The sequence below is a fragment of the Bufo bufo genome, chromosome 3 (genome assembly GCF_905171765.1).
Source record: "Bufo bufo chromosome 3, aBufBuf1.1, whole genome shotgun sequence".
Classification (NCBI taxonomy): domain Eukaryota; kingdom Metazoa; phylum Chordata; class Amphibia; order Anura; family Bufonidae; genus Bufo; species Bufo bufo.
The window spans coordinates 602,776,220-602,801,831 of record NC_053391.1 but is presented as its reverse complement, the minus strand read 5'-3'; positions in this window follow the sequence as shown (position 1 = coordinate 602,801,831).

Here is a 25,612-nt window from a genome sequence, read left to right as displayed (position 1 = left end):
GTCACACATGTGGTATCGCCGTACTCAGGAGAAGTAGGGCAATGTGTTTTGGGGTGTATTTTTACATATACCCATACTGTGTGTGAGAAATATCTCTGTAAATGACAACTTTTAAATTTTTTTTATAAAGCGCGGACAAGAATAGGACATGTTATATTTTTTTAGCGGGGCCGCGGAACGGAGCCACGGATGCGGACAGCACACGGAGTGCTGTCCGCATATTTTGCAGCCACATTGAAATTAATAGGTCCGCATCCGAGCCGCCAAAATGGCGGCTCGGATGCGGATCCAAACAACGGTCGTGTGCATGAGGCCTAAGGAGAATAGCAGAAACTCCTAATGCTGGCCATACATGTAATGATTGCGGAGACCCTCAAATGCCAGGGCAGTACAAACACCCCACAAATGAACCCATTTTGGAAAGAAGACACCCCAAGGTATTCGCTGAGGGGCATATTGAGTCCATGAAAGATCTAACTTTTTGTCACTAGTTAGCAGAAAGGGAGACTTTGTGAGAAAAATAAAAAATAAGATCAATTTCCGCTAACTTATGCCAAAAAAAGAATCTTCTATGAACTCGCCATGCCCCTCACGGAATACCTTGCGGTGTCTTCTTTCCAAAATGGGGTCACTTGTTGGGTATTTATACTGCCCTGGCATTTTAGGGGCCCTAAAGCGTGAGAAGAAGTCTGGAATCCAAATGCCTAAAAATGCCCTCCTAAAAGGTACTTGTTGGACTTTCGGCCCCTTTGCGCATCTTGGCTGCAAAAGAATGTGTCACACATGTGGTATCGCCGTACTCAGGAGAAGTAGGGCAATGTGTTTTGGGGTGTATTTTTACATATACCCATGCTGGGTGAGAGAAATATCTCTGTAATTTGACAACTTTGTATAATAAAATGGAAAAAGTTGTCATTTACAGAGATATTTCTCACACACAGTATGGGTATATGTAAAAATACACCCCAAAACACATTGCCCTACTTCTTCTGAGTACGGGGATACCACATGTGTGACACTTTTTTGCAGCCTAGGTGCGCAAAGGGGCCCAAATTCCAATGAGTACTTTTAGGATTTCACAGGGCATTTTTACGCATTTGGATTCCAAACTACTTCTCACGATTTAGGGCCCCTAAAATGCCAGGGCAGTATAAATACCCCACAAGTGACCCCATTTTAGAAAGAAGACACCCCAAGGTATTCCGTGAGGGGTATGGTGAGTTCATGTAAAATTTTATTTTTTGTCACAGGGTTGCTCACAATTTAGCCCCGCCCCAAAGTGCCAGAACAGTAAACACACCCCACAAATGACCCCATTTCGGAAAGTAGACACCCCAAGGTATTCACTGAGGGGCATAGTGAGTCCGTGGGAGATTTTTTATTTTTTTTGACAGAAGTTAGCAGAAATTGAAACTTTATTATTATTTTTTTTCCTCAGAAAGTGTCATTTTCCGCTAACTTGTGAAAAAAAATTTAATCATACATGAACTCACCATGCCCCTCCGTGAATACTTTGGGGTGTCTTCTTTTTAAAATGGGGTCATTTGGGGGGTATTTATACTATCCTGGCATTCTAGCACCTCAAGAAACATGACAGGTGCTCAGAAAGTCAGAGTTGCTTCAAAATGCGGAAATTCACATTTTTGTACCATAGTTTGTAAACGCTATAACTTTTGCGCAAACCAATAAATATACACTTATTGGATTTTTTTTTTATCAAAGACATGTAGCACAATAAATTCTGACACAAACTTGTATAGAATAGTAATTATATTTGAGCAATTTTACCTGAAAAAGTTAAAAATGCACTTTTTTTGAGAAAATTGAAGTCTATTTTGATTAATATCAGAAAAACAAAAAATGTCAGCAGCAATCAAATACCACCAAAAGAAAGCTGTATTTGTGAGAAGAAAAGGAGGTAAAATTCATTTGGGTGCCATGTTGCGTGACCGAGCAATAAACCGTTAAAGTTGTGAAGTGCTGATTTGTAAAAAAGGGCCTGGTCACTAGGGGGGTATAAACCTGTGGTCCTTAAGTGGTTAATTCTGCCTCTGTTGATATCTTTTCACTAGGTGTAGGCACCGGTGTGAAAAAAGATTGCCTTTCCATATTTCTCACTCTCTTCAATGCACTACATCTAAAATATTATCAGGGTAGCTTTTACATTTGAATTGGTCTTTCATCTTTATAGCTTCCTCTTCAAAGGTAGTGTTGTCGGTACAGTTCCGTTTAGTTCGGCAGAACTGTCCGACCAGGATGTTTAACAACCACCTTGGAAGATGACAGCTTGTAAAAAGGATGAAACTATTCTTTGCAGTTGATTTCTGGTGAGTGTTACATACAAATTGTTCTCCCTCCATTCTAATTTGTATATCCAGGTATTCAGTATACTCTTTGTTGATATTTGATGTAAAAATTAATCCGTCTGGGTTGTCAGTGATATTAATTTAAAAAGTTTTCAGTTGAGAATCTCCATTTTTCCAAATGAACAGGAGGTCATCTATATAATGTCTCCATATAATGTTTTCTGTGAAACAAAGGATTAATGGGGGGAGTGCCCCTTACCGATGGGATATCCCATGTCTGGCTGTTTATCAGCACTGGGATGTCCCCTTGGTGATGGGACAACCCCCCTTATATTTCATCTGATATCTCATCTGATGTTTCATCTGATATTTCATCTGATAATTCATCTGAAATTTCATCTGAAATTTCATCTGTATTCTCACCTTCTATTTCATCCGTTACTTCATTTGACATATCCAGTAAAAGTTCATAGCTTGTTTTGATACTTTGATATTGTGTATCCGGCAATTCATTTTATATTCATATTCTATCCTTATTATATTTTATTGAATTTTATTATATATATATATATATATATATATATATGATTATTTTTTAATTCAAAAGTGGGAAAGTGATTTGAAAACATTGGCTGTCATTGCTATTATATTTAGCAACTAATTATAAAAAAACCCACATATGTACCCGAAAAAACGCATCAAAGACGCATCACTACCGCAATGTCGCAACATAGAAAAGGGGCGTGTAAGATCTTCCAGTCCATCTCTCACCCATGTTTCACACCTTTTCCTAACTTGATGGGATCCGCCCTAGCAATCAACAAATGGGTATATAATGACCTGGACTCTTCTATACGAATAAACCCACAGAGGAAGAAATAGGGATCTATTTCAAAATGCGTCTGGGACCTATGGTTTATTCATAAAGAGTCTAACAGATGGCCATGAACTGTTGAAAGATATCTACGAAAAAGACCTTCACGAGAAAACGAGTGAAGACTCACTGGGGATCGAATTTACCTACGTCAATCTATCTACAGCAATATACGAAAGTAAGGCAATTTCCTACTTCAGCTCATCTCGCGAGAACAAGAGTAATTCATCGGCGCTCCGATCCATGTTATCAGTGAGCAACTATATTCTGCCGTATGTACCTGATCCAATCTACATCGAGGTAAGCGCTTTGACACATGGGACGTCACAACCATGCGCACTACCAAACAGTGAGTACCCAAAGAGTCATATAATGTGATTGATTGCTACAAACTTTACTAAATAGGATTTACCAGCACAATAGGACTTGCCTACATAGCGGGAAGTTATCCTTGTATCTACATACCTACTTGGTATATATATTTAAACAGCTGCAATGCACAGATCAGTATGCGTCATTGCGGATTCTACTTATGAGACAGCTAATCTACGATCTCGCATAGGAGACTGCGCATCTACTATCCCATTTTTTTATTTTATGTTAATGTGTGTTTTATGCCAATGAGTTTTATCGATTAATAAATTGCACTGTATTTTTACTAACATATATCTGTTTGGTCTCTCACATGAACCCATATGTTTGAGTGCCAGTCTATTTCAGTGTGCAATTTAAACTTGAAATACAGCAAAAATTTTCTGGGTTTTAAAAAACACCCTTTTTGGGCAAAATACTAAATTTTACAGCCCTTGCTGCATCTGTCAGTGTGAAATACAAGCGTTATATACTGGTATTCTATTGTTATTAAAAAAAACACCCATTTTGGGCCAATACTAAATTTGCGGCCTTGGCTGCATCTGTCATGGTGAGATACAAGCTTGAAATACTTCAATAATTTTCTGGGTTTAAAAAAACACAAATTTTTGGCACTACCCTCAATCTGGGGCCTATGCAGCATTAGTCAGTGTGCAATTTAAGTTTGAAATACAGCAATAATTTTCTGGGTTTAAAAAAAAAAATTTGGGGGCAAAATACAAAATTTTACAGCCCTTTCTGCATCTGTCAGTGTGAGATACACTTGTTAGATACTGGTGTTCTATCCTGTTATTAAAAAAAACACCCATTTTGGGCAAAAAACGTAATTTTGCTGCATCTGTCAGTGTGAGATACACGCGTTAGATAGTAACATAGTTCATAAGGCCGAAAAAATACATTTGTCCATCCAGTTCGGCCTGTCATTCCTGCAAGTTAATCCAGAGGAAGGCGGAAAAAAAATGTGAGGTAGAAGCCAATTTTCCCCACTTTAGGGGAATAAAAAATTCCTTCCCGACTCCAATCAGGCAATCAGAATAACTCCCTGGATTAACGACCCCTCTCTAGTAGCTATAGCCTATAATATTAATACACTCCAGAAATACATCCAGGCCCCACTTGAATTCCTTTATTGTACTCACCATCACCACCTCCTCAGGCAGAGCGTTCCATAGTCTCACTGCTCTTACCGTAAATAATCCTTTTCTATGTTTGTGTTCAAACCTTCTTCTCTCCAGACGCAGAGGATGTCCCCTCATCACAGTCACAGTCCTGGGAATAAATAGATGATGGGAGAGATTTCTGTACTGACCCCTGATATATTTATACATAGTAATTAGATCTCCCCTCAATCATCTTTTTTCTAAAGTGAATAACCCTCATTTTGATAATCTTTCAGGCTACTGTAGTTGCCCCATTCCAGTTATTACTTTAGTTGCCCTTCTCTGGACCCTCTCCAGCTCTGCTATGTCTGCCTCGTTCACAGGAGCCCAGAACTGTACACAGTACTCCATGTGTGGTCTGACTAGCGATTTGTTAAGTGGTAGGACTATATTCTTATCACGGGCATCTATGCCCCTTTTGATGCAACCCATTATCTTATTGGCCTTGGCAGCAGCTGCCTGACACTGGTTTTTGCAGCTTAGTTTGCTATTTATTAAAATTCCTAGATCTTTTTCCATGTCAGTGTTATCGAGTGTTTTACCATTTAGTATGTACGGGTGACTTGCATTATTCCTTCCTATGTGCATAACTTTACATTTGTCAGTGTTAAACCTAATCTGCTACTAATCTGCCCAAGCCTCCAATCTATCCAGATCCCTCTGTAGTAGTATACTGTCCTCTTCCGTGTTAATTACTTTACACAGTTTAGTGTCATCTGCGAAAATTGATATTTTACTATGCAAGCCTTCTACAAGATCATTAATAAATATATTGAAGAGAATAGGGCCCAATACTGACCCCTGAGGTACCCCACTAGTGACAGTGACCCAATCAGAGTGTGTGCCATTAATAATCCCTCTCTGTTTTCTATCACTCAGCCAGTTACTTACCCACATACAGACGTTTTCTCCCAGTCCAAGCATTCTCATTTTATATACTAACCTTTTATGTGGTACAGTGTCAAATGCTCTGGAGAAGTCCAGATATACGACATCCATTGATACGCCGCTGTCAAGTCTAGAACTTACCTCCTCATAGGAACTGATTCAATTAGTTTGGTATGACCGATCCCTCATGAAGCCATGCTGATATGGCGTTATTTGATTATTTCCGTTGAGATGCTCTAAGATAGCATCTCTTAGAAAACCTTTAAACAGTTTACCCACAACAGATGTTAAACTTACCGGCCTAAAGTTTCCAGGCTCTGTTTTTGGACCCTTTTTGAATATTGGCACCACATCTGCTATGTGGCAATCCTGTGAAACATTCCCTGTCAGTATAGAGTCCACAAATATCAGAAATAATTCCCTTAGGATACGGGGGTGTGTACCATCCGGTCCCGGCGATTTGTCTATTTTAATCTGTTTAAGTTGCTGTTTTACTTCTTTCTGGGTCAGACAGGACACTTTTAATGGGGAATTTATTTTTACATTCAGCATTTCATCTGTTTATTTTCCACAGTGAATACAAAAAAAACAGCTTTGCTTTCTCCTCGTCACTCTCTGCAACTCCCCCCTCATTACTCTTTAAAGGGCCGACACCTTCAGATTTATACTTTTTAATAGAGTTGAGCGGACACCTGGATGTTCGGGTTCCACGAGTTCGGCCAAACTTCACAAAAAAGTTTGAGTTCAGGACCCGAACTTGACCCCGAACCCCATTGAAGTCAATGGGGACCCAAACTTTTGAGCACTAAAATGGCTGTAAAAATGTCATGGAAAGGGCTAGAAGGCTGCAAATGGAAGCAAAATGTGGTTAAGAGCATGGCAAGTGCTCTGCAAACAAAAGTGGATAGGGAAATGACTTTAAATAACATAAAATACATAAAAATAAAAAATAATAATCTTCATCTAGGAGGACGAGGTCCATATGGAGTAGGAGGCTGATGAGGCGGTGGATGTGGCGGTGTAGGTGGAAGCGGTGGTAGAGGAGGAGGTAGCCTACACTGCTTTTTGGTTTTAAATTTATTTTTATTTTTTTAAATTAAGGTACACCCCAAAACATTGGGAAATATAACCTGTGATAACCCCCTCCAGTCGTGCTACACACACGTTCAGACAATACACTGGATGCAGGGCAGGCCAGCACCTCCAAGGCGTAAAGGGCAAGCTCAGCCATGTGCCCAATTTGGAGACCAGGAAGTTGCAGGGGGCAGAACCATCAGTCAGTTCGTGTAGGCGTGTGCAAACATACTGCCCCACCATGTCACACGTCCCCGTGATGTCCAGGATCCAATTGGATATCTGCTATATCAACTTTCGATGTTCTTTTCTGCGCCTACCATGTTGATCACGGTTAGCGGCGAATCAGGGTTCCACCCCGGAGAGGGAGCGTGAGAAAGAGAGACCACATCCAAGGGAGATCAATGGATGAAATTTAATTGTGATCGAGCAGAAATATGGGAGAAACTATTAAAACTGAAGAATTGAAGGAAAGGAGGGGGCCCATGGCAATTACCCACTCCCGACTCGGGGAGGTAGTGACAATAAATAACAATACAGGACTCTTAAGATGCCCTGTTATTGAAATGATTAATAAAAAATTATAGGGAATGTCACTGAGGTATTTTGGATTTGGAAACGTTAGCCAGGAGAGGCCCTGCTGCCGCTTTGTTGACTCTAGATAACTTCTGCCTGATCGCACGTCCCTGTGACGTCCACCATCCATTTGGATATCTTCTCTATCAACTTTCGATGTTCTTTTCTGAGCCTACCATGTTGATCACGGTGATCGGCAAATCAGGGTTCCACGCCGGAGAGGGAGCGTGAGAAAGAGAGACCACATCCAAGGGAGATTAGTTGTTTCAAATTAAATATGATATGGAAATGTGGGACAAATTATTGAAGCGCAAATGTGGGACAAATTATTGAAGCGCAAATGTGGGACAACTTGTTAAAGTTTAAGCATTGAATGAAAGGAGGTGGCGCGCATCAATTAAAGAAGAATTTCTGAAATTTTATTTCCTGTCACCTATGCAGAGCAGGGGTTTCTATCCAGCAAAATTTGCTAACCCTGCCTTCTGAGGTGCTGGCGCTGCCCCAGCTGCGTTGTTGACCTCTTCCTCCTCCTCTATCTTCGCCTTGTGCTTCCACTGTGCCCCCGCTGTCAGGTGGGAATGCCACCAGCAGCGCCTCTACCAGCGTGCGCTTGTACTCGCGCATCTTACGATCACGCTCCAGTGACGGAATTAAGGGCGGTACGTTGTCCTTGTAACGGGGATCCAGCAGCATGGCCACCCAGTAATCAGCACAAGTTAGAATGTGGGCAACTCAGCGGTCGTTGCGGAGACACTGCAGCATGTAATGGCTCATGTGTGCCAGGCTGCCCAGAGGCTACGAAAAGCTGTCCTGGGAGGTGTATCATGTGTCCTCTGTATCCCCCCAGCCACTCATGAGTGATGGCCAGGAGCTGGTCTGGGAGCCACCCTGCTGTTAACAAGGTTCCTCCTCCTCCTCCATCTCCTCCTCCTCATCCTCCACCTCATCATCCTCCAGAACTATGCCCTGGCTGGACAATTGTGTACCTGGCGTTTGTGGGTGCAGGAACCCACCCTTGGAGCCACTTGTGAATGACTGTCCAGAAACCCTACGAAATGATCCCTCTTCCTCCTACTCCTCCTGTGCCACATCCTCTTCCATCATCGCCAGCAGCGTTTTTTCAAGGAGACATAGAAGTGGGATAGTAATGCTGAGAACGCCGTTATCAGCACTGGCCATGTTGGTGGAGTACTCGAAACAGCGCAACAAGGAACACAGGTCTCGCATGGAGAGGCCCAGTCATTGGTGGTGAAGTGGTGCTGTTCCGCCGAGCGACTCACCCGTGCGCGCTGCAGCTAAAACTCCACTATCGCCTGCTGCTGCTCGCACTGTCTGGCCAGCATGTGCAAGGTAGAGTTCCACATTGTGGGCACGTCGCATATGAGGCGGTGAGCGGGAAGGCCGAAGTTACGCTGCAGCGCTGACAGGCGAGCAGCAGCAGGATGAGAACGCCTAAATTGTGCACAGATGGCTCGGACTTTATGCAGCAGCTCTGACATATCAGGGTAATTTTTAAGGAATCTCTGCACCGCGAATTTCAGCACATGCGCCAGGCAAGAGATGTGCGGCAAACCGGCTAGTCCCAGAGCTGCTACGCGATTTCGCCCATTATCGCACACTACCAGGCCGGGCTTGAGGCTCACTGGCACCAACCACTCATCGGTCTGTTGTTCAAGGCCCGTCCACAGCTCCTGCGCGGTGTGGGGTTTGTCCCCCAAACAGATAAGTTTTAAAACTGCCTGCTGTCTTTTACCCCTGGCTATGCTGAAGTTGGTGGGGAAGGTGTTAAGCTGACTGGATGAGGAGCCGGTAGAGGATGAGGAAGCAGAGTATAAGGAGGAAGCAACAGGAGGCAAACTGAAGCACCCTGCAATCCTCGGTGGTGGAAGGACATGCACCAAACTGCTATCCGCCTCAGGCCCAGCCACCACTGCATTTACCCAGTGTGCTGTTATGGAGATATAACATCCCTGACCCTGCTTACTGGTCAATGTATCCGTAGTGAGGTGCACCTTGCCACAGATGGCGTTGCGCAGTGCACACCTGATTTTGTCCCCCACTTGGTTGTGCAGGGAAGGGATGGCTCACCTGGAAAAGTAGTGGCGGCTGGTAATGACGTACTGTGGGACAGCCACCGCCATAAGGCTTTTAAAACTATCCGTCTCCACCAGACGGAATGATAGCATTTCAAAGGCCAGTAATTTAGAAATGCTGGCATTCAGGGCCAGGGATCGCGGGTGGGTAGGGGGGTACTTCCTCTTCCGCTCAAGTGTTTGGGAGATGGAGAGCTGAACGCTTCCGTGGGACATTGTGGAGATGCTTGGTGACCCAGGTAATGGTGTTGCTGGCAGATCCTCTGTTTGCGGGGTGGCAGGTCGCACTGTCACTCCAGAGGTGTTTCCGGCTAGTCATTCACAAGTGGCTCCGAGGGTGGGTTCCTGTACCCACAAATGCCAGGTACAAAATTGTCCAGACAGGGCACATTTCTGGAGGATGACGAGGTGGAGGATGAGGAGATGGGGGAGGAGGAACCGTGCTCACAGCAGGGTGGCACCCAAACCAGCTCATGGGCATCACTGGTGCGTGGCTGGGGGGATACAGAGGACACAGACGATACACCTCCCACAGAGGACAGCTTGTCGTTGCCTCTGTGCAGCCTGGCACACATGAGCGATTACATGCTGCAGTGTCTCCGCAACGACCGCAGAGTTGCCCACAATTTAACTTGTGCTGATTACTAGGTGGCCACGCTGCTGGATCCCCATTACAAGAACAATGTACCGTCCTTAATTCCGAGCATGATCGTAAGATGCGCAAGTACAAGCGCACGCTGGTAGACGCGCTGCTGGTGGCATTCCCACCTGACAGCGGGGGCACAGTGGAAGCACAAGGCAAAGGCAGAGGAAGAGGTCTCCAACGCAGCTAGGGCACCACCAGCACCTCAGAAGGCAGGGTTAGCATAGCCCGAAATGTGGAAAAGCTTTGTTAGCACGCCACAACAACCAGCACCACCAGCTGATATGGAACGTCTTAGCAGGAGGAAGCATTTCAGCAACATGGTGGAGCAGTATGTGTGCACACGCCTACACGTACTGAATGACGGGTCTGCCTCCTTCAACTTCTGGGTCTCCAAATTGGGCATATGGCTTGAGCTTGTCCTTTACGCCTTGGAGGTGCTGGCCTGCCCTGCAGCCAGTGTATTGTCTGAACGTTTGTTTAGCATGGCTGGAGGGGGCTATAACAGGTTATATTTCCCAATGTTTTGGGGTGTGCCCTAATTTAAAAAAAAAACAACAACTGTGTAGACTACCTCCACATCCTCCACCGCCGCTTCAACCTACACTGCCACTTCCACCACCTCCTTAACCTCCTACTCCATATGGACCTTATCCTCCAAGATCAAGATTATTATTTTTTATTTTTACGTATTTTTTGTTATTTTAAGTCATTTCCCTATCCACATTTGTTTGCAGAGCATTTGCCATGCTCTTAACCACATTTCAGCCCTCTAGCCCTTTCCATGACTTTTTTACAGCCATTTAAGTGCTCAAAAGTTTGTGTCCCCATTGACTTCAATGGGGTTCAGGTTCGGGGTCAAGTTCGGGTCAAGTTTGGGTCCCGAACTCGAACTTTTTTGTGAAGTTCGGCCGAACCCGTTGAACCCGAACATCCAGGTGTCTGCTCAACTCTAGTCCTCATTGGTCAGTAGTGGTACAACTTACGTCACAAATGACCCCTCCAGAAAGGGGTTCTTCCAGGATGGGCTGAGACCCTCATGCTGTCCTTTGTTCTTGTCTTCAAGCAACAGGATATGGGAGCCATCTTGGTTTCTTCAAAATGATATACATATATGCACATCAAAATCATATAGCAGGCATGCTCAACCTGCGGACCTCCAGCTGTTGCAAAACTACAACTCGCACCATGCCCTGATGTAGGCTGATAGCTGTAAGCTGTTCAGGCATGCTGGGAGTTGTAGTTTTGCAACAGCTGGAGGGCCGCAGGTTGAGCATGCATGTCATATAGGAAGACAGGAGAAGACCAGATGAACACGTGGAATGGGGACCCCCCACCAAGGAAGGATAGGGGTGTTGGTAAAACAACCTGACTGCTATCCTTCTTCAGCGAAGGGCACCCACCTTTAGATCTACAGGAATACAAATATTTCTAAGTCTGCATTGAGGCCTTTAGGTAAAAGCGTATTAAAATCAAAAACCCTCCTCGATTCCAACCGTGACATTCTCTCTATGAGGTCTCCTCCCCTCCAATGCCTTTGTATTCTTTCAATAGCTATGAATATTGTACCTGTCGGATATTTATTGTGAAATTGTTTCATATGACTAGATAGGGAGTGTTTGTCATACCCATTTTTGATGTTAGTAATGTGCTCTGATATCCTCTTTTTGAGGGTTCTTTTTGTCTGCCCTACATATTGTTTATTGCAAGGGCATTGGATGAGGTAGATGACATTGGTGGAACTGCAGGTTAAAAAGTCTTACATTTTTCAAAAAAATCTGGATAATTTGCGTCGTATCTTTAATATATGACCGTGTATTTTTCACTGTTGGCTGTAGTAATTTCTCTATATATTATGATAAATTGGATGTGATGGAACCTATGCCCGAAATAATTGGTCATCCAGGGGGATCTTGTTGGTTTTTGGGTATCTTTGGTATACAATAGTATACGGGTAGTTTTTGTTGTGTACTTAGTATAAATTTGTGTTCTCATTGCAAAAGTATTTTATTTCCCAGACCTTTATTACAATATTCAGTGAGCCTTTGATAGTATTCTTTAGTTGGATCACTTCTTAATTTCATGTAAGTAGTTTCATCTGACAATTGTCTTCTACATTCTTTACTATACTTTTCGGCCTCCATAATCATGATTCCCCTCGCTTGTCAGATGGGCGTATTACTATCTGTTCTTGTGTTTGAAGTTGTTTAATGGCCTGGATTTCTTGTCTTGTGAGATTTTTGGATTTTGTATCTCTATCACTCATCTTGCATATGTCATCTTCAATGCACTGGCGAAAGGTAGCGATTTAGTGGCTTATCTCCTGCCTTGGGAATTTTTTAGACTTATCTTTGAGTTCCATATGTGAATGTTTACTTTTAAAATCAGTTTTTTCTTCTGGTACTGCAGGATTTAAAAAAATATATATTTCTTGAGACAAAGTTTTCTAATGAATTTTACTTTCCCTATATAAGTGTTGAATTTGTTCATTTTGATAGTAGGTGCAAATTGTAATCCCGTATTAAGTAATTTGATATGTGCTTCAGTGAGTGGTGTTGAGCTTAAAGGAGTTGTCCGGGTTCAGAGCTGAACCCGGACATACCCATTATTTCACCCAGGCAGCCCCCCTGATGTTAGCTCCGATGCTCTCCCTTACCCTGCGCTGGATCAAGGGCTCTTTTATTTACAATTACACACTACCGGGCGGAGGCTTCCTCCCGGCAGTGTGTTCGGTGACGTCACCAGCTCTAATGGGTGGGCTTTAGCGCTGCCCTAGCTGTTTTACAAGCTAGGGCAGTGCTAAAGCCCGCCCATAATTGCCAGTGACGTGACCGGGCTCACTGCTAGGCAGAAGCCTCCTCCAGGCAGCCCTATGGAGAGCCCGGTTCGTCACCGGAACTCCAGAAAATGCCTTTGTCCTGCGCGATTGAGTGCAGGGAAAAGGAGAGCATCGGAGCATGAACTGCTCCGATGCTCAAGTCAGGGGGGTTGCCTGGGTAAAAATGAGGATATGTCCAGGTTCAGCTCTTTACAATAGCATTCTGTTCATATTTATCATCTATTCCCTGTTGTGATTTCATCTTTTTTCTCTGTCCTCTATGTAATTTCTTCTTCCTATTTCTGTGTTTTGTTGTACTGTCTCTGTGTATGCTTGTGTGTTGGATAATGAGACAAATTCCGTGTTTGTGGTTTCCTGTATTGATGATGTGCTCTGGAGTCCCGTTCTTGATTAGTGTATCTGTGCCTCAGATTGTATTGATGTGTTGTGGGTGATGGTGAACGATTCATACGGTGATTGATGAGACCTTTGACGGACTCGTGGTTTGTGATGTGGTGGAGTTTTGTCTAAAAAAGGTTCATTAGCCAATGTTTCAAACATGTTGGTGACAGGTATTGTAAATTCATTTTTTGGAAATGTATCTATCGTGTCTTTCATTTGGTTAGTCTTATCAGTTATCTGTTCTAATAATTGGAGCCGTCTTTTTATGACCAATTGTACTAATGCTGTAGATTGTAACATTAAAAAGGCGTCCCATTCTTTGTCAAATTCTGGACTGAAAAGGACTGAAAAGGTCTTGTGCTGGAATTTTTGATAAAAGTAACCCCTTTGGTATTTTTCCGTGTTCTATGAACTGTTTAAGTGACCTGATCTCCCAACGTTGTCTCAATTGGTTTTGTAAAAGAGATTCCAGTTCTCTAAATATATCAGACATTGACCTTTCACCTACTAGGCTAGTAGTGTTGAATTCTGATTCTTCAAACACAAAAGTCTCAACTGTTATATGCTTACACTCAATGAGGTTCCAAATATCCATTGTCAACGAACGGGAAGCTCAACTTGTTCTGGGTGAAGGAGTAATCAAATAGATATATTGCTACAAGTGGCTCACCTGCTGGTTGGCGTTGGGTTGGTGCTCTATTAGATATGGCTCACCCTGCCTACATACAGATCAAATGATGTTAAAAGATTAATAGGCACTCACCATTTGAGACCACTATGAGAGTTAAAATAAGAATTTATTAGACAAAAAACATAGGGTAAAATACAAATGAAAATATATAAAAAATAAACAATAAAAAGCACTAAAAAATGCAAATGTACACTTGTGTCTTCAAATATCTAACATGCACAGGTTTGGAATAGAGACTTTACTATTCAGCCTGTTTAATCACATGCAGGGGCTATTGAGATGAGTGTAGTAGCCATGGTAATGACTAGTGTTGGGCGAGTATGCTCGAATCTCCTCCCCGCACGTTTGTTGGCTGCTACGCAGCCAATAAACGGGCGCTGAGGTACTGGCACTCACTGTAATGCCGTAGCCATGTTGGTTACTGGCATTAAAGTGATTGGCTGGCCGGAACGCGTCATCGGGTGCTATATAGCACCCGATGACACATGGTTCGGCTCAGTCTTAGTCAGGGAGAGCTGCAGCAGAAGGGACAGATAGTGTAGGGACAGGAATAGTTTTTTTTAGGCAGGGTTTACTGGTGAAAGGTGTTAGAGACACAAAAGTCCTTTTAAGGACTATTGTTTTATCTGGTTGCCATATACACTCACCTAAAGAATTATTAGGAACACCTGTTCTATTTCTCATTAATGCAATTATCTAGTCAACCAATCACATGGCAGTTGCTTCAATGCATTTAGGGGTGTGGTCCTGGTCAAGACAATCTCCTGAACTCCAAACTGAATGTCAGAATGGGAAAGAAAGGTGATTTAAGCAATTTTTAGCGTGGCATGGTTGTTGGTGCCAGACGGGCCGGTCTGAGTATTTCACAATCTGCTCAGTTACTGGGATTTTCATGCACAACAATTTCTAGGGTTTACAAAGAATGGTGTGAAAAGGGAAAAACATCCAGTATGCGGCAGTCCTGTGGGCAAAAATGCCTTGTGGATGCTAGAGGTCAGAGGAGAATGGGCCGACTGATTCAAGCTGACAGAAGAGCAATGTTGACTGAAATAACCACTCGTTACAACCGAGGTATGCAGCAAAGCATTTGTGAAGCCACAACATGCACAACCTTGAGGCGGATGGGCTACAACAGCAGAAGACCCCACCGGGTACCACTCATCTCCACTACAAATAGGAAAAAGAGGCTACAATTTGCACGAGCTCACCAAAATTGGACTGTTGAAGACTGGAAAAATGTTGCCTGGTCTGATGAGTCTCAATTTCTGTTGAGACATTCAAATGGTAGAGTCCGAATTTGGCGTAAACAGAATGAGAACATGTATCCATTCTCTGATGGCTACTTCCAACAGGATAATGCACCATGTCACAAAGCTCGAATCATTTCAAATTGGTTTCTTGAACATGACAATGAGTTCACTGTACTAAACTGGCCCCCACAGTCACCAGATCTCAATCTTTGGGATGTGGTGTAACTGGAGCTTCGTGCCCTGGATGTGCATCCCTCAAATCTCCATCAACTGCAAGATGCTATCCTATCAATATGGGCCAACATTTCTAAAGAATGCTATCAGCACCTTGTTGAATCAATGCCACGTAGAATTAAGGCAGTTCTGAAGGCAAAAGGGGGTCCAACACCGTATTAGTATGGTGTTCCTAATAATTCTTTAGGTGAGTGTATATTATTAGCGCAACCTGCGCTAAATTGCGTGCAATTGTTTCGCAGCTGGTGACAGCGACATTTCCTGAGCTACATCTCCAGTATAACGTTAGCGCATCTGAAATATCAGTGACATTCAGTGCAATTTTTTTGCCGCTGGTGACAGCGACATTACCTGCACTACATCTCCAGTATAACGTTAGCGCATCCGAAATATCTGTGACATTACGTGTAATTTTTTAGCTGCTGGTGACAGCGACATTATCTGCGCTACATCTCCTGTATAATGTTTGCACATCCTAAATATCAGTGACATAAGGTTTAATTTTTTTGCTGCTGGTGGCAGCGACATTACCTGCGCTACATCTCCCGTATAACATTTGCCCACCCTAAATATCAGTGACATAAGGTTTAATTTTTTAGCTGCTGGTGACAGCGACATTATCTGCGCTACATCTCCTGTATAATGTTTGCACATCCTAAATATCAGTGACATAAGGTTTAATTTTTTTGCTGCTGGTGGCAGCGACATTACCTGCGCTACATCTCCCGTATAACATTTGCCCACCCTAAATATCAGTGACATTCAGTTTAATTTTTTCATTGCTGGTGACAGCGACATTACCTGCACTACATCGACTGTATAACGTTTGCGCATCCTAAATATCGGTGACATTCAGTTTAAATTATTTGCGCATACACTTACAAAACTTGTGCTACTGTACGTGTGACATACTTGCAAGCATATATACCATTTAATATGCTCAAGCTGAGCAGTAATGGACGGGGAAGTGGCCGTGCTGCTGATGGTGCACTCAGAGGCCGTTGCCCTGGGCGCGGTGATACTGTGCCTGCTGCCAGAGCACAAGAAACGCACTCATCCATGATACCTAGCTTCATGTCCCAGTTTGCAGGGCGGCACAGGACACCACTCTCAAAGTCACACCAGTGCGACCAAGTAGTCGGTCTGATTGCAGCAGATAATGCTTCCAGTCGGTTAAGCACCAACCTGTCTTCCACAAAATCCAGTCTCAGTAGCCAAGAGTCTGGTCAACAGAATCCTCACCCTGATCCTCCTTCCTCCCACCATGGAGAGTCTTGGCAAACAAGTGATCCCACACTCGAATATTCCGAGGAGCTCTTTTCATCCCCATTCCTTGATTTGGCCCTTTCGCCAAGCCCGCTTGAAGAGGGACATGAGGAGATCTTGTGCACTGATTCCCAAACTCTTGAGCATCCACAGTCAGAAAAAGATGACGGTGGGGAACAGCAATTAGTGTTTCATGGGGTGGATGATGATGATGAGGCACAGTTGCCAATAAGTCAACCGCAATTAGCGTCTCAAGAGGTTCATGATGAGGATGAGACACAGTTGTCAATAAGTAAGGTTCTTGTTAGGTCAACAAGTCAGAAGGATGACCAGAGTGAGGAAGTGGAAGAGGAGGTGATGGACGATGAAATCACTGACCCAACCTGGGAAGGTGGCAAGCCGAGCGAGGACAGCAGACTGGGAGGGATTCGCAGCATCGCAACAGGCTGGAAGAGGCAGTGGGGTGGCAAAAGGGAGAAGGCAGGCCACACCAAACAGGCCCACAACTGTTCCCCAGAGCACCCCCTTGCGGCAATCTCCCTTGCCAAGGGGTAGGTGTTCCGCAGTCTGTCGCTTTTTTGAGGAAAGTGCGGACGATAAAATAATTGTCATTTGCAACCTGTGCCGTACCAAAAGGAGCAGGGGCGCAAACGCTAGCAACCTCACCACCACCAGCATGATCCGCCGCATCAAAGCACCCTAATAGGTGGGCTGAATGCCTAGGTCCACAATTAGTGTTTACGGGTCAGACCACTGCCTCCTCTTCCCTTGTGTTACGTGCTGGCCAATTCCCTGTCCAAGACGCAGGCCCGGATGCCTCCTGCCTTGCACCTGGACCTTTGCAAGCACCATCAGCTAGCACATCCCACTTCTGTGTCCCAGCGCAGCATATAGATGTCCATACTCCAGGCCTTTGAACGAAAGTGCAAATACCCAGCCACCCACCCACCCACCCACAGGCCATAGCACTAAATGCGCAACTTTCCAGCCTTATGGCGGCGGCGGTCCCTCGTTACTCAGTCTCCAGCCGCCACAATTTTTCCTGGTGTGCCGTCCCCGCCTTACACCAGCATGTGACCCGTAACATCACCCGTCCCCTGACCAATGCAGTTATTGGGAAGGTCCACTTAACGACTGACACATGGACAAGTGCTTTTGGCCAGGGATTCTACATTTCCCTGAAGGCACACTGGGTGAAAGCTGTGGAGCCGGGAGAGAGTCATACCCTGATATGGCACAGGTGCTACCGACGCCAAGAATTGTGGGCCCTACTTCCATAAGGTTTTCCACCACCACCTACATTAATGGCTGCAACCCTACCTTCTCCTTCTCTACCTCCTCCTCCACTTCCACCTCTGAATTCTCATCTTGCAGCACCAGTCAGCCATTAGTCAGTAGCTGGAAGCAGTGTAGCACTGCAGTGGGGAAGCAACAACAGGCCGTGCTGAAACTAATTTGCTTAGGTGACAAACAGCACACTGCCGCAGAGCTGTGACATGGTATAAGGGACCAGACTGAGCTGTGGCTCTCGCCACTCAACCTAGAACCAGGCATGGTTGTGTCTGAAAATGGCCGTAACTTGGTGGCGGCTTTGGAGCTCGTCAAGCTCACACACATACCATGCCTAGACAACGTGTTCAACTTAGTGGTTCAGCGGTTTCTTAAAACCTACCCCAATTTGCCTGAGCTACTGGTGAAGGTGCGCCGCATGTGTGCCCATTTCCGAAAGTCATCTACAGCTTCCGCCGGTCTGGCAACGCTGCAGCAGCGCTTGCAATTGCCTGCTCACCGACTGTTGTGCGACATGAGCACGCGCTGGAACTTCACATTCCACATGCTGGCCAGGCTTTGTGAGCAGCAGAGGGCAGTAGTGGAATACCAGCTGAAGCATGGTCGTCACCTTTCCAGTGAGCTTCCGCTCTTCACAAGCAAGGAGTGGACATGGATTTCTGACCTCTGTGAGGTTTTACACAACTTTGAGGAATCAAAACAGATGGTGAACGGCGATGCCGCTATTATCAGCGTAACCATCCCACTTCTGTGACTACTGAAACGCTCGCTGCTCACAATGAAGGCAGGCGCTTTGCATGTGGAAGAGGTGAAAATGGGGGAAGACAGTAAACAGGGTGATAGCCAGACCACCCTCCTTTCTTCTTCTCAGCCTGAATTGAATGATGATGTTGAGGAGGAGGAGCAGGAGACAGTTGCCTCCGCTACAGAGGGTAGTACCTGTAGTAGGTTTATTCCATCTGTTCAGCGTAGATAGGCCGAAGAGGAGAAAGAGGATGAGGAGATTGAGAGTCATCCTCCTGATGAGGACAGCGAAGTCTTGTCTGTTGGGACTCTGGTACACATGGCTGACTTTATGTTATGCTGCCTTTCCCGTGACCCTCACATTATACGCATTTTGGCCAACACCGATTACTGGTTGTTCACCCTTCTCGACCCCCGCTACTCTCATCTCTCATTCCTGTGGTGGAGAGGACTAGCAAAATGATGCAATACCAGAAGGTCCTTGTGGAAAAATTGCTCCAAAGATTTCCAGCTGACAACGCTGGCAGCAGAGTACATAGTTCCTTGGGCAACCGAGGAGGGGAGATGAGGGGAACACACAGCAGTTCCAACAGAGGCAGGGCAACACTCTCCAAGGCCTGGGACAGTTTCATAACACCCTGCCAGCATCCTCACCCTGATGCGCGGCCTAGTGTCACAAGGAGGAAAAGTTTTGCTAGATGGTGAAGGAGTACATAGCAGACCACGTCAGCATCCTCAGTGATCCCTCTGTGCCTTACAACTATTGGGTGTCCAAACTGGACACGTGGCACGAACTAGCCCTCTACACCTTGGAGGTGCTGGCCTTCCCTGCTGCCAGTGTTTTGTCAGATCGAGTATTTAGTGCTGCTGGGGGCATAATAACTGATAAGCGCATCCGCCTTTCAACTGAAAATGCTGACAGGTTGACTCTTATCAAAATGGACGAGGCCTGGATTGCCCCTGACTTCTCTACTCCACCAGAGGAAAGCGGATGAACATAAAGGCACTTTAAAAGTGGCTTTTATGGTGTATTGAATACACTGTATTCCCATGCACCCCTTCCACCATAAAAAAGGGTATATGGTTCAATCTTCCTTTTCTCGTCCTCCTCCATCATATCAACATGCTTATTAGGCTGCCCTTGCTCCTAATGTTTTAGAGGGTCAGCTCAACAGCAGACCCTCACCCCTAATGTTTTAGAGGGTCACCAGCAGGCCCTCGCCCATAATGTTTTAGATGGTCAGATCAGCAGCAGGCCCTCGCCCCAAATGTTTTAGAGGGTCAGCTCAGCAGCAGACCCTCACCCCTAATTTTTTAGATGGTCAGCTCAGAAGCAGACCCTCACCCCTAATGTTTAAGAGGGTCAGCTCAGTAGCAGACCCTCACCCCTAATTATTTTAGATGGTCATCTCAGCAGCAGACCCTCACCCCTAATGTTTTAGGTGGTTAGATCAGCAGCAGACCCTCACCCCTAATTTTTTAGATGGTCAGCTCAGAAGCAGACCCTCACCCCTAATGTTTAAGAGGGTTAGCTCAGTAGCAGACCCTCACCCCTAATTATTTTAGATGGTCATCTCAGCAGCAGACCCTCACCCCTAATGTTTTAGGTGGTTAGATCAGCAGCAGACCCTCACCCCTAATTTTTTAGATGGTCAGCTCAGCAGCAGACCCTCACCCCTAATTTTTTATATGGTCAGCTCAGTAGGAGACCCTCACCCCTAATTTTTTAGATGGTCATCTCAGCAGCAGACCCTCACCCCTAATGTTTTAGATGGTTAGATCAGCAGCAGACCCTCACCCCTAATTTTTTTGATGATCAGATCAGCAGCAGGCCCTCGCCCCTAATGTTTTAGAGGGTCACCAGCAGGCCCTTGCTCCTAATGTTTTAGAGGGTCACTAGCAGGCCATTAATCATAATTTTTCAAGGGTGTGTATGATGCCCTCCTTTATGTGTAATAAAAGGTGTATTGGAGTGCCGGTTCCTTGTAATTTTTGCCAGCCCTTTCACTTAGTGCATAGACTTTATGAGTTTAGGAGTCCCACTACCTGAACAATTGTACCACAATGTGAATGAGGCCCTCCTTTATGTGATATACAGGGTGTATCAGAGGGCCTCTTCCTTGTAATTTTTGGCAGCACTTGCACTTTATATACAAGTAAATATACTGGAAATATTGTTTTCTAACAATTCTTGGTGCGTATTATTGTCAGTCTGTAAAAGTGGAGTACTACTCAGACAACATCGTTCCCAGCAGCGACCTGGGAGTCCAAGATGCATGCAGACATCCTCCCCATGCTGTTCCCGAACCATTTCAGTGGTGTTTCCAGGGGGTGTCTGGTTTAATGCTCGGGTTCTCCCATTGACTTCCATTGTGTTTTATCCCAAAGTGTTCCATCCCAAAGTGTTCTACTCGAGCACCTGAGCACTTTGGTGCTCGATCAACACTAGTAATGACCATTATTTAGACTATGAAAATTCCTGTATATTCCTTACAGCAGATTATACAAGGCTGAAAGATTCTCCCTTCATTAGTATATACTTGTGCTCTCTATATAGCTGGCAAAAAAGATGGTTATGCGCGCTGTTAATGTACGTCCTGTGTTGTATTAATAAATTGCGTTAAACTTCATAAATGTCCTTTAGTATCGCAAAAATATCCCACAATATAGGAAGACATCTGGTCTTTTGTCTTCCTATATGATTTTAACATCTAGAAAAGATAAAGATTAGACCTTCTACTAACTTGTTCATTTTATCCCTTTGTTCAATATGAACATTTAGAAGAAAATTTTAAGCAATGATCAAAAGAAAATTGAGAAACAATAAGCCCTCATTATTTATATAGGTGATGAAAAAAACAACCACATTTATTTTGTTTGTATATACCGTGAGATCCACATTTCCAATACATACCTACACAGTCTTGGATTCATATATTTTTCTGTACACTTTTGAATTAATTTAGAACTTTTGTTATATTGATATAAGACAAAAGATGATGAAGGGACGATATATGGAGATGCATGAATCCTTCTGCTATTGACTACACAATTTATTCTGCTCCAGGTCACTCATATAGCAGGATTGACTATATCTTCGTACCAAAAGACTTCCTGCATCAATCCTCAGACCCTCAGATTGGAAACATCACCATTTCAGACCACTCTCCGTTTTTTTGTTCCTTCCATCTACAAACTGGTTCTGGTAAGCCCTCCAGTTGGAGACTTAATGAGTCCATATTGAGTGCCGATGGACATGTAGCTCACTTCTCCTCCCTCCTAGAACAATACTTTAAGACTAATGACTCCCCTGAAGTCTCCCCGCAAATATTATGGGACGCCCACAAAGCCTTTATCCGTGGCCACTTCATAAGCAAATGCTCCCACCTAAAGAAATTGGCAGATAAGCATTTTTCCTCCCTATTAGACCGCATACACACCCTAGAGAGCCTACATAAACAATCCCTTGACCCTCAGCAACTATCTGACCTACTGGCTCTTAGATCCGAGCTAAAAAAGTATTAAATAAAAAAAAACGACAAATACTACCTCTCTTCCCAACATAAATTTTATGCACATGGCAACAAAGCCTCAAGATTTATGATGAACCGTATAAAGAGAAGAAAAAATGCCAGATATGTGACCTCTATTAAATCTTCCCAAGGACTTCAACTCTACTCCCCGGAGGCTATTGCTGAACAATTGCGTCTCTTCTATAAAGACCTTTATAATCTACCCCCTCCCTCTACTCCTCAATCTAACAGAGTCACATCTTCACCCTAATTCTTTTTTAGATACCCTTAAATTACCATCCCTGACCACATTTGGAGTATTGTGCTCAGTACTGGAGACCATATCTCCAGAAGGATATTGATACTTTGGAGAGAGTTCAGAGAAGAGCTACTAAACTGGTACATGGATTGCAGGATAAAACTTACAAGGAAAGATTAAAGGACCTTAGCATGTATAGCTTGGAAGAAAGACGAGACAGAGGGGATATGATAGAAACTTTTAAATACATAAAGGGAATCAACAAGGTAAAAGAGGAGAGAATATTTAAAAGAAGAAAAACTGCTACAAGAGGACATAGTTTTAAATTAGAGGGGCAAAGGTTTAAAAGTAATATCAGGAAGTATTACTTTACTGAGAGAGTAGTGGATGCATGGAATAGCCTTCCTGCAGAAGTGGTAGCTGCAAATACAGTGGAGGAGTTTAAGCATGCATGGGATAGGCATAAGGCCATCCTTCATATAAGATAGGGCCAGGGGCTATCCATAGTATTTAGTATATTGGGCAGACTGGATGGGCCAAATGGTTCTTATCTGCCGACACATTCTATGTTTCTATGTTTCTATGTTTCTACATCCCAGAGAGAAGACCTCTCAAAACCCTTCGACATAGCAGAACTTACCAAGGCCCTAAAATCCTCTCCTAAAAATAAATGTCCCGGCCCTGACGGTCTCCCGACTGTTTATTACTCAACCTTCCATAACACATTAGCTCCCTATCTTCTCCGAGTTTGTAACCAAACCCTTCTAAATTGTCCCCTTTCCTCGGACATGACGAGTGCAGTGATCACGATTATTCCTAAAGATGGAAAGGACCCCATTATATGTGCCAACTACCGACCTATCTCCATCCATTCTTCCTGACCTGGTCCACCCTGACCAGGTGGGATTTGTTAAAGGGAGAGAGGGAAAAAACAATACTACCAAAGTGCTAGATGCCCTGTATTACGCCTCAAACAAAAAATTACCCCTGGTTCTCCTAGGCACCGACGCGGAAAAAGCGTTTGACCGTATTGACTGGTCCTATATCAAACTCACACTATTGAAATTCAACTTCCCTGCCCCATACATTCATGCTATTTTTGCAATGTATAACAACGCTTCCGCCTCGGTCCTAGTGAATAACCATATTTCCAACAACTTCCAGATTAAAAATGGAAAACGTCAAGGTTGCCCTCTTTCCCCCCTTATTTTTGTCTTGGTCATGGAAACCCTTATGCAGGCACTCAGACAGGAAGATTCTATCCAAGGATTGAAAATTGGGTCCCAAGAGTGTAAACTAGCCGCCTTTGCAGATGACCTCTTAAACCTTACCACTAATGCCATCACCTCCATGCCCAAGATACTCCTAATACTTGACACCTTTAGTTCATTCTCTAATCTTAAAAAACTTCAATTAAACTCCCCATTTAATTGGACTACCCAACTCATAACATATTTGGGAATTAAAATGAATGCCCATCTACCGGACCTTTTTCAATTAAACTATACTCCTCTTTTGCAATCTATCGCCACTCAATTGGACTCATTGGAAGGACATTTTCTCTCCTGGTTTGGAAGGAAAAATATTGTGATGTCGCTAGTCATCCCTAGGCTTACTTACCTCTTCCAGGTTCTCCCCATCATGATTCCTCGCTCTTTTTTCAAAAAACTCACTCATACTGCAGTTCTTATGGGAAAAGAAGAAGTCTAGAATTTCACTCTCCACCCTTATTAAACCTAAACGTCTAGGAGGTATTGGTCTGCCTGACCCTGAGTTATACATAAAGGCCATACACCTTTGTAGAGCTATTGATTGGATTCGCTCTCCACCACATAAAATGTTGCTCCATATTGAAAATTCTAACTTCAACTCCTCCCTTAGATCCCTATTGCTGTCAGGCAAACCCCTTACACCACTTCCTCTGATGTCCAACCCAATGATACGCGCTACCACTAGAGTGTGGAATTGGTTCTCTTCCAGCCATAGCGACCTTTTCCCTTTATCTCCCCTCCTTCAAATCAGAGATATATACTCTCTAGCCCCTATAGAAATTAGATCCTCAACCCCCCCCCCCCACAGCTCAGATCTTTGTCTACCCTTATATCAGAGCTTCTAGATAGTGATGTCTGTGTCCCTCGAGAACTAGATCTAGCCTCCTCTTTCGATATTCATCCCGCTAACTTTCTCACGCTTAAAGAAGAGTTGCTCATTCATACCAGATCTACACCCAAGAATCATCCCCCTGGATGGTTTGAGAACCTGTTATCCATTACCAATTACCCACCCAAACTGATCTCCTTTCTATACAGAAAGCTTATCCAACCCCCCACGAGGACTAAACCCTCTTTCATAGGATATTGGGAAAAAGACTTAGACAAACAATTTTCAGACAAAGAAATTAATTCACTGCTGATAGCTCCGCATAAACTCTCTAGGTGCGTCCGGGTGCAGGAGAACGGATACAAAATTTTGTCCAGATGGTACAAAAGACCTGATAAAATAGCTCTCCTGTACACCGACGTTCCCAAATCATGCTGGAGATGTGGTTCAGATAAAGGCACTTTTATCCACATCTGGTGGAAATGCTCCCCTCTATTGCTTTGGTGGAGACAGATCTTCCAAATAAGCAACTCCATCTGTGGCTCAAACTCCCCATGCACACCTGAAATTGCCCTACTATCTCTTGATGTACCTACATATGACAAACAACATGGATTATTGCAACACCTGTTCTCTGCAGCTCGGCTCTTAATACCCACTAAGTGGCGCTCAACTCAAACTCCCTCCATTGACCAATGGAGAAACAGAGTTGATCAAATTTACCGCCTAGAGGAATTATCTAACTGGGAACTAGGTACCAGAAAGAAATTTCTCTCGACCTGGTCAGCCTGGAAGAAATGTCGAAATTTCTCCTGATCAGGCTCATCCCAGAACCCCCCTTCTTCCTACTAACCTCACCCATGATTGGATATTAGCCGTCCTCCCTCGGCCTCAAGCGTTGTGTGTCACACCTGTTATTACTAGGTTACTGACTTACTATACTATAAGCCATTTGCATTTGACGCCTGTTTTGTCTTTATGTATACTATAATGTCTATATTTCACACCATACCCCCTGCTGTGTCAGGGAAAAGTAGATACTCTCGGAACTGTATTGTAT